We start from the raw sequence: 9,344 nt of genomic DNA on the forward strand, positions 1-9,344 counted from the left end.
CCAGTCCCACGTCTCATCATCCTGCTAATTTGTCCTGGATTCCCAACTCTACTATTCCCTTGGATTCCCCTCCAGACATGCTTACCATGTCTCAACCCCTCTCGCTCCAGCCTCAGCCTCTGCGCCTGGTTTCCAGCAACCCGCCCGAGCTTCCCCTGACCTGCACTCCATCTTCCCCGTGTCAATAAATACCTTGGTTACCTCATCCCAGTCTCCTCGTCTGAGTCTGCTCCCCTGTTCCACTCCGCATAACAATAATTATCCCTAATAAATACAAAATACAAAGACACAACTCAACCTATTCATCTTTTACTTGGCTGGCTCATCCTTGTTCTATCTGGCAGAACTAAGGCATCAATATCATAAAGCAATGGGGTTTGTTTTGTGGCTAAGCTGATTTAAGTGTTAACTCTGAGGAAATGGACTGTTTTGGTTTTCAAGCCCTATTAGATTCCCCATAACTCAATATATTGAGATATAGAAGACACGGGCTCTGTAGGAATCTCTTATGCCTGAGGTTACATTCCCAAATGGCACCCTATTCCCTATGGCCCTGGTCAAAAGTAGTGCACTATAATGGGATCAGTGCCATTTGGGACGCAATCTAAGTGATATGCTGTCCACTAGAGTGTAATCAGAAGGATGAGGTTGTAAACAGGGCTCACTTGACTCGTAATAAAAGTCAGTGACCCTATTCTTGAAGAGGTACGGTGTTGCTAATATCAAGTGTTCCTTACAGCTGGGTGCTAAATGCAAATCTCAAGCACAGTCATGAAAAAGCACAGTTGGGTTAACACTGGACAGGCAACCTTCATCTTGTGTGGGGTTTAATTTTCGGCATACAAATGTGTGTTACCAGTGCAGTAAAGTACTTAAGTAAAAATACTTTAAAGCATTATTAAAGTCGTATCTGTACCTTACTTTACTATTTATTTTTTTGACAACTTTTACTTCACTACATTATTAAATAAAATAATGTATTTTTACTCCATACATTTTCTGACACCCAAAAGTACTCGTTACATTTTAAATGCTTAGCAGGACATGAAAATGGTCTAATTCACACACTTATCAAGAGAACATCCCGGGTCATCTCTACTGCCTCTGATCTGGCGCTCACTAAACACAAGTGCTTTGTTTTTAAATTATGTCTGTGTTGGAGTGTGACCCTTACTATCCGTTAATAAAAAAAAATAGAACATTTTGTTGTCTGGTTTGCTTAATATAAGCAATTAGAAATTATTTATATTTTTACTTTTGGTACTTAAGTTTATTTTAGCAATTACATTTACTTTTGATACTTAAGTATATTCAAAACCAAATACTTTTAGTCTTTTACTCAAGTGACTTTCACTTTTACTTGAGTAATTTTCTATTAAGACTATCTTTACTTTTACTCAAGTATGACAATTGGGTACTTTTTCCACAGCTGGGTGTTACACATGCACTCCACAAGTTATTTCATGCAATTCCAAGTAAAGTCTAAAGTCTTTGAGCTAGAGTCTGAGTCAAGTCTCAAGTCTTTGTAATCAGAAGGCACATGAAGTTGTAAAACTGGACTTACTCTACTCGTAATAAAAGTGAACGACCCTCCTCTTGAAGAGGTATGATGTTGCAAAAACAATATTAGTGCTACTTCCAGCTGGGAGCAAAGTCTAAAGCACAGGGGGGTAACACTAGACAGGCAACCTTTATAACGCATCTGTTAGAGTTACTTTTGGCCATACAAATGTGCACATTTGTGAGGGACAAGTGTTACACATGCAGTCAGTGACATTAGTTATCAAGATTGGCCTATAAATAAATGTAGGATTTGGGACCACCATTGGTCTAAATCCATCGAATTGACTGACAAGCACACAAGCAGTTATTTAGGAATAAGTAGAAGGGCTTTGAAGAGTTAAGACCTCCTTGGCAATGTCATAGAAAAATGTATTCCCAAGACAATGCCCATAAAAACAATAATATGTTCCACAGTGTTTAGATTTGCTCAGATAGAGAAAGGAGTCAAACTGGCGCTAGATAATTGACATGAATGAGAACCAAACAGACTTGAATCTATCCCTCTAATGACCTTGTTGTAACACCAACATACAGGTGTGTACCGTAGACAGCTGTAGCAGAGGCTAGCTAGTTGTGCAGCGGAGGCTAGCTACTTGTGTAGCGGAGGCTAGCTACTTGTGTAGCGGAGACTAACTAGTGGTGTAGCTGAGGCAAGCTAGTAAGTGGTCTTACTGCCTTTTGCATCACCTTACTGAGATCAACCTCAACAGAACAGCAGCCTGACTGTTGTGGTTCTGAGATACTGTGCTGAATGAAGGCAGTTAGCTGGAGTGCATTGTGTTTGCATTGTGTTGATGTGATTCAGTATTGTGTCGTAGATTTTGCTGAAGTCGTTGTGTTCTTGTGGTTCATTGATGTGCTGTATAGTTGGCTGGAGTCATTGGGCCTATTGCAACCATTATGGGTCACCATATCACCACGCGGTGATCTCAAAGTGCTCCATTAACCCAAGGTGAAGACAAAGCGCTCCGTTCCAGTTCGGTAAACACAAATGTTGTACTATATGTGCTGTAGTGGTAACTGAAGCCCTAAAACTGTCATTGATTTCAAATGTTAGAGAATCTCCTATATTGTGTTCCCTACATACCGACCAAGAGCGGATTTTCAAACATAACCTTTTAAAATATGCATGCCATTTAAAACATGTATACCTACCTGCAGTGACTTATTCTAAAATCAAATTTAAAAAACGTTACTTTATTTTCTCACCCTTCTATACACAATACCCCACAATGTCAAAGTGAAAAAATGTTTTTAGAAATTTTAGCAAATTTGTTGAAAATGAAATACAGAACTATCTCATTAACAAAAGCATTCACACCCATGAGTCAATACTTTGTAGAAGCACCTCTGGCAGCAATTACAGCTGTGTCTTTCTGGGTAAGTCCCTAAGAGCTTTCCACACCTGGGTTGTGCAATATTTGCCCATTATTCTTTTCAGCATTCTTCAAGATCTGTCAAATTGGTTTTTGATCATTGCTAGGCAACCATTTTCAGATATTGCCACAGATTTTCAATTAGATTTAGTCAAAACTGTAACTCAGCCACTCAGGAACATTCACTGTCTTTTTGGTAAGCAAATCCAGTGTAGATTTGGCCTTGTGTTTTAGGTTATTGCCCTGCTGAGCATCTGGTGGATAGCAGACTTAACCAGGTTTTCCTCTAGGACTTAGCCTGTGCTTAGCTCAATTCCCTTTCTTTTTTATCCTGAAAACTCCCCAGTCCTTAACGATTACAAGCATACCCAGAACATGATGCAGCCACCACTATTCTTGAAAATATGGAGAGTGGTACTCAGTAACGTGTTTGGCCCAAACATAACACTTTGTATTCAGGACAAAAAGTTAATTGCTTTGCCACATTTTTTGCAGTATTACTTTTGTGCCTTATTGCAAACAGGACGCATGTTTTGGAATATTTTTAATCTGTACAGGCATCCTTCCTTTCACTTTGTCATTTAGGTTAGTATTGTGGAGTAACTACAATGTTGTTAATCCATCCTCAGTTCTCGTATGACAGCAATTAAACTCTGTAACTATTTTAAGGTCACCATTGGCCTTATGGTAAAATCCCTGAGTGGTTTCCTTCCTCTCCGGCAACTGAGTTAGTTAGGAAGAACGCCTGTATATTTGTAGTGACTGGGTGTATTAATACACAATCCAAAGTGTAATGAATAACTTCACCATGCTCAAAGGGATATGTGTCTGTTTTTTTTACCCATCTACCAATAGGTGCCCTTCTTTGCGAGACATTGGAAAACCTCCCGGGTCTTTGTGGTTGAATCTGTGTTTGAAATTCACTGCTCGGTTGAGGGACCTTATAGATAATTGTATGTATGGAGTACAGAGATAAGGTAGTAATTCAAAAATCATATTAAAACACTAGTATTGAACACAGAGGGAGTCCATGCAACTTATTATGCGACTTGTTAAGCAAATGTTTACTCCTGAACGTATTTAGTCTTGCCATGACAAAGGGGTTGAATACTTTTCAGCTTTCCATTTTAAATTAGTAAAAATATAATTCCACTTTGACATTATGGGCTATTGTGTGTATGCCAGTTACCAAAATCTAAATGTAATTCATTTTTAATTCAGGCTGTAGCACAATAAAATGTGGAAAAACTAAATGTGATCTGTTTCACCTGTTCCTGTGATTGTCTCCACCCCCCAGGTGTTGCTTATTTTCCCCAGTGTATGTATCCCTGCTTTTCCTGTCTCTTTGTGCCAGTTTGTCTTGTATGTTTAGTCAAGTCAACCAGCGTGTTTTTCCGGTACTCCTTTTGCTATTCTACTTTTTCTAGTCCTCCCGGTTTTGACTCTTGCCTGTTTCTGAACTCGGTACCCGCCTGCCTGACCAGTCTGCCTGCCTTGACCATGAGCCTGTCTGCCACTCTGTACCTCCTGGACTCTGATCTGGTTTTGACCTTTTGCCTGTCCATGACCATTCTCTTGCCTACCCCTTTGGATTTTTAAATATTGTAAGACTCCAACCATCTGCCTCCTGTGTCTGCATCTGGGTCTCGCCTTGTGCCTTGATACTACATGTTATAGAAGAGTACAGAAGCTCTGAACTATCCTAGAGGTTATGGAAAATTTGCTCTTTGAGTATTTTGTCCAGTAGGTTTCCTCTAGGAGAAAGCCCCCACTGCTATGTAAAAGATTATAAAACGAAAACACCATAGCAAATATTACAGTAATGTCTGCAAAAATACTACATTAAAACTACTGTTTTTTTAATACAGTATTTATGTATAGTAAACTGTAAATACTACAGTATACTACAGTCATGTCCACAACACAAAGTCAGCAAAAACACTACTGCTAATATGTAATGTCCTCTCACTGTCAACTGCGTTTATTTTCAGCAAACTTAATATGCATAAATATTTGTATGAACATAACAAGATTCAACAACTGAGACATAAACTGAACAAGTTCCACAGACATGTGACTAACAGAAATCAAAAGTAACAGTCAGTATCTGGTGTGGCCACCAGGTGCGTTAAGTACTGCAGTGCATCTCCTCCTCATAGACTGCACCAGATTTGCCAGTTCTTGCTGTGAGATGTTACCCCACTCTTCCACCAAGGCACCTGCAAGTTCCCGGACATTTCTGGGGGGAATGGCCCTAGCCCTCACCCTCCGATCCAACAGGTCCCAGACGTGCTCAAGGGGATTGAGATCCGGACTCTTCGCTGGCCATGGCAGAACACTGACATTCCTGTCTTGCAGGAAATCATGCACAGAACGAGCAGTATGGCTGGTGACATTGTCATGCTGGAGGGTCACGTCAGGATGGGCCTGCAGGAAGGGTACCACATGAGGGAGGAGGATGTCTTCCCTGTAACGCACAGCAATGAGATTGTCAGCAATGACAACAAGCTCAGTCCGAGGATGCTATGACACACCGCCCCAGACCATGACGGATCCTCCATCTCCAAATCGATCCCACTCCAGAGTACAAGTCTCAGTGTAATGCTCATTCCTTCGACGATAAATGCGAATCCGACCATCACCCCTGGTGAGACAAAACCGCTATTCGTCAGTGAAGAGCACTTTTTGCCAGTCCTGTCTGGGCCAGCGACGGTGGGTTTGTGCCCATAGGCGACGTTGTTGCCGATGATGTCTGGTGAGGACCTGCCTTACAACAGGCCTACAAGCCCTCAGTCCAGTCTCTCTCAGCCTATTGCGGACAGTCTGAGCACTGATGGATGGATTGTGCGTTCCTGGTGTAACTCGGGCAGTTGTTGTTGCCATCCTGTACCAGTCACGCAGGTGTAATGTTTGGATGTACCGATCCTGTGCAGGAGTTGTTACACGTGGTCTGCCACTGTGAGGATGATCAGCTGTCCGTCCTGTCTCCCTGTAGCGCTGTCTTAGGCGTCTCACAGTACGGACATTGCAATTTATTGCCCTGGCCACATCTGCAGTCCTCATGCCTCCTCGCAGCATGTCTAAGGCATGTTCACGCAGATGAGCATGGACTCTGGGCATCTTTCTTTTGGTGTTTTTCAGAGTCAGTAGAAAGGCCTCTTTAGTGTCCTAAGTTTTCATAACTGTGACCTTAATTGCCTACCGTCTGTAAGGTGTTAGTGTCTTAACGACCATTCCATAGGTGCATGTTCATTGATTGTTTATGGTTCATTGAACAAGCATGGGAAACAGTGTTTTAACCTTTTACAATGAAGATCTGTGAAGTTATTTGGATTTTTATGAATTATCTTTGAAAAACAGGGTCCTGAAAAAGGGACATTTCTTTTTTTGCTGAGTTTATAGTATTTATGCCATAGTATACTATAGTATTTTTTCATGTCAGAATCCCCTCAAACCTGGGGACAACAGACACAGACAGAACAGGGCCTCTTGGTCTGATATGAGGTCTTACTGCACTGGGGATGATATCTTTGAAACCTGCTCTGTCTACATCAGACACTCAGGTTCTCAGAGAATACATTTATCTCAGCTCTACACAGGCCAGGAAATCCTTACTGTCATTCTCCCGAGGAACTCAAGGAAGAGGAGGAACCCCAGAGGGCCTCTGAGAGGAGAGGAGAGGCAGGAGTAGAGGGGGAGGAGGAGGAGAGGAGAAACTCTGGAGAAGCTCTAAGAGGACAGGGGGAGTAGGAGGAGATGGAAAAAAAATATGTAACAGGATAAAGGGGAAACAGCAGTAATGATTTGTGCAAACTGTTGGATCCACTTCAGGGAAGACATATCTTTGAAAAAAGTTGGTTTCCTCTCTAAGGTGCAAAATAGTCAGTGGGTGGTTACTGAACAAATGTAATATACAGTATGGATATCACTTACTGTAGGTGCAGACTTGCCGAACAGCACATTTCAAAATATTGCTGGCCCTTAGGCTATATAGTGTATATATGGGCCCTATTCAGTCACAATCTATTATCAGGTTTCCAGGGTAAGATAAAAGCCTCATTTTAGCACTGTAAGAGAACATATTTCAATTCCAAATGAGCACAGTGTAAATATTTGTCTTCCCAGAGACAACCAAAGTACAGTGTTTCACCAGTGAGAAGTTGTGGTTGAATATGCCCTGTGTTGTCTCTACTGTTACTGCACCCAACCTCCTTTCATCGTCTAATCTCTATTCAATTATATTTCTTCTAAATTCTCTGTAAACGCCCCAAACGCTCTAAATACACTGGAATACTCAATGAACCCCTTTGAACAAAAGGCCATATAATAAATATAATTATTGTCTGTCTTTCTTTTGTTTAGGTCTCTGGTCAAAAGTAATGCATTATGCAGTATAGGGAATACATACCATATCTGTGTCAAGATGACAAAGTGTGTTTTAGCCTAAACATGACAGAGGGATACTTTCATGACCTGACCCGGGAAACAAGAGATGATGACCTACATAGAACCATCCCTGTTCAAAGGACAGTGCAATAAACAACACATTTTACTTTCTCATTCTCACACTCCTCCACGTGCCTCGAATGGGCTAAATATTTTAGCAACATGTTTCCATTTCTTAGTCCTTAACAGAAGAATGTATGTCCGCATCACAGTGTGGCTCCACAGTACACAGAGTTTAGATTCACTACATCTTCAATGAGTCTATTTTTGGAGAAGGTATAATATACATTACAACTCCACTAGGAGGAATCCCTTCCTCGTCCATAGACTGTTTCCTACTACAGCCAGCTATATGGCACAGCCACAAGTATCATGACACAAGGCGAAACCCAGATGCAGACACAGGAGGCAGATGGTTGGAGTCTTACAATGTTTATTAATCCAAAAGGAGTAGGCAAGAGAATGGTCATGGACAGGCAAAAGGTCAAAACCAGATCAGAGTCCAGGAGGTACAGAGTGGCAGACAGGCTCGTGGTCAAGGCAGGCAGACTGGTCAGGCAGGCGAGTTCAGAGTCCAGCAACAGGCAAAGGTCAAAACCGGGAGCACTAGAAAAAGGAGAATAGCAAAAAGCAGGAGAACGGGAATAACGCTGGATGACTTGGAAAACATACAAGACGAACTGGCACAGAGAGACAGGAAACACAGGGATAAAAACACTGGGGAAAATCAGCAACACCTGGAGGGGGTGGAGACAATCACAGGGACAGGTGAAACAGATCAGGGCATGACAACAGGCAGCCATGGACTCCATGTTAGCTTCCTGAGGACTTGCCTGCTGAGCTGAAGCCTGGTTTGAGGATTCATCAAAGCCTGCTCAAAAAAATAAAGGGAACACTTAAACAACACATCCTAGATCTGAATGAAAGAAATAATCTTATTAAATACTTTTTTCTTTACATAGTTGTATATGCTGACAACAAAATCACACAAAAATAATCAATGGAAATCCAATTTATCAACACATGGAGGTCTGGATTTGGAGTCACACTCAAAATTAAAGTGGAAAACCACACTACAGGCTGATCCAACTTTGATGTAATGTCCTTAAAACAAGTCAAAATGAGGCTCAGTAGTGTGTGTGGCCTCCACGTGCCTGTATGACCCCCTACAACGCCTGGGCATGCTCCTGATGAGGTGGCGGATGGTCTCCTGAGGGATCTCCTCCCAGACCTGGACTAAAGCATCCGCCAACTCCTGGACAGTCTGTGGTGCAACGTGGCGTTGGTGGATGGAGCGAGACATGATGTCCCAGATGTGCTCAATTGGATTCAGGTCTGGGGAACGGTCCATAGCATCAATGCCTTCCTCTTACAGGAACTGCTGACACACTCCAGCCACATGCGGTCTAGCATTGTCTTGCATTAGGAGGAACCCAGGGCCAACCGCACCAGCATATGGTCTCACAAGGGGTTTGAGGATCTCATCTCGGTACCTAATGGCAGTCAGGCTACCTCTGGCGAGCACATGGAGGGCTGTGCGGCCCCCCAAAGAAATGCCACCCCACACCATGACTGACCCACCGCCAAACTGGTCATGCTGGAGGATGTTGCAGGCAGCAGAACGTTCTCCACGGCATCTCCAGACTCTGTCATGTCTGTCACGTGCTCAGTGTGAACCTGCTTTCATCTGTGAAGAGCACAGGGCGCCAGTGGCGAATTTGCCAATCTTGGTGTTCTCTGGCAAATGCCAAACGTCCTGCATTGTGTTGGGCTGTAAGCACAACCCCCACCTGTGGACGTCGGGCCCTCATACCACCCTCATGGAGTCTGTTTCTGACCGTTTGAGCAGACACATGCACATTTGTGGCCTGCTGGAGGTCATTTTGCAGGGCTCTGGCAGTGCTTCTCCTGCTCCTCCTTGCACAAAGGCGGAGGTAGCGGTCCTGCTGCTGGGTTGTT

The 9,344-nt window shown here is 42.8% G+C and overlaps 1 non-coding gene across 1 annotated transcript; it reads left to right on the plus strand.

Annotated features, from left to right (window-relative positions):
- The first annotated feature begins 4,653 nt into the window (after positions 1 to 4,653).
- On the plus strand, positions 4,654 to 4,709 carry LOC123724161 (U7 small nuclear RNA). The gene has a single exon (XR_006756841.1). It is a non-coding gene; the product is annotated as a U7 small nuclear RNA (small nuclear RNA).
- The last annotated feature ends 4,635 nt before the right edge of the window (positions 4,710 to 9,344 follow it).

The sequence above is a fragment of the Salmo salar genome, chromosome ssa09, assembly GCF_905237065.1.
Source record: "Salmo salar chromosome ssa09, Ssal_v3.1, whole genome shotgun sequence".
In the NCBI taxonomy this organism is placed as follows: domain Eukaryota; kingdom Metazoa; phylum Chordata; class Actinopteri; order Salmoniformes; family Salmonidae; genus Salmo; species Salmo salar.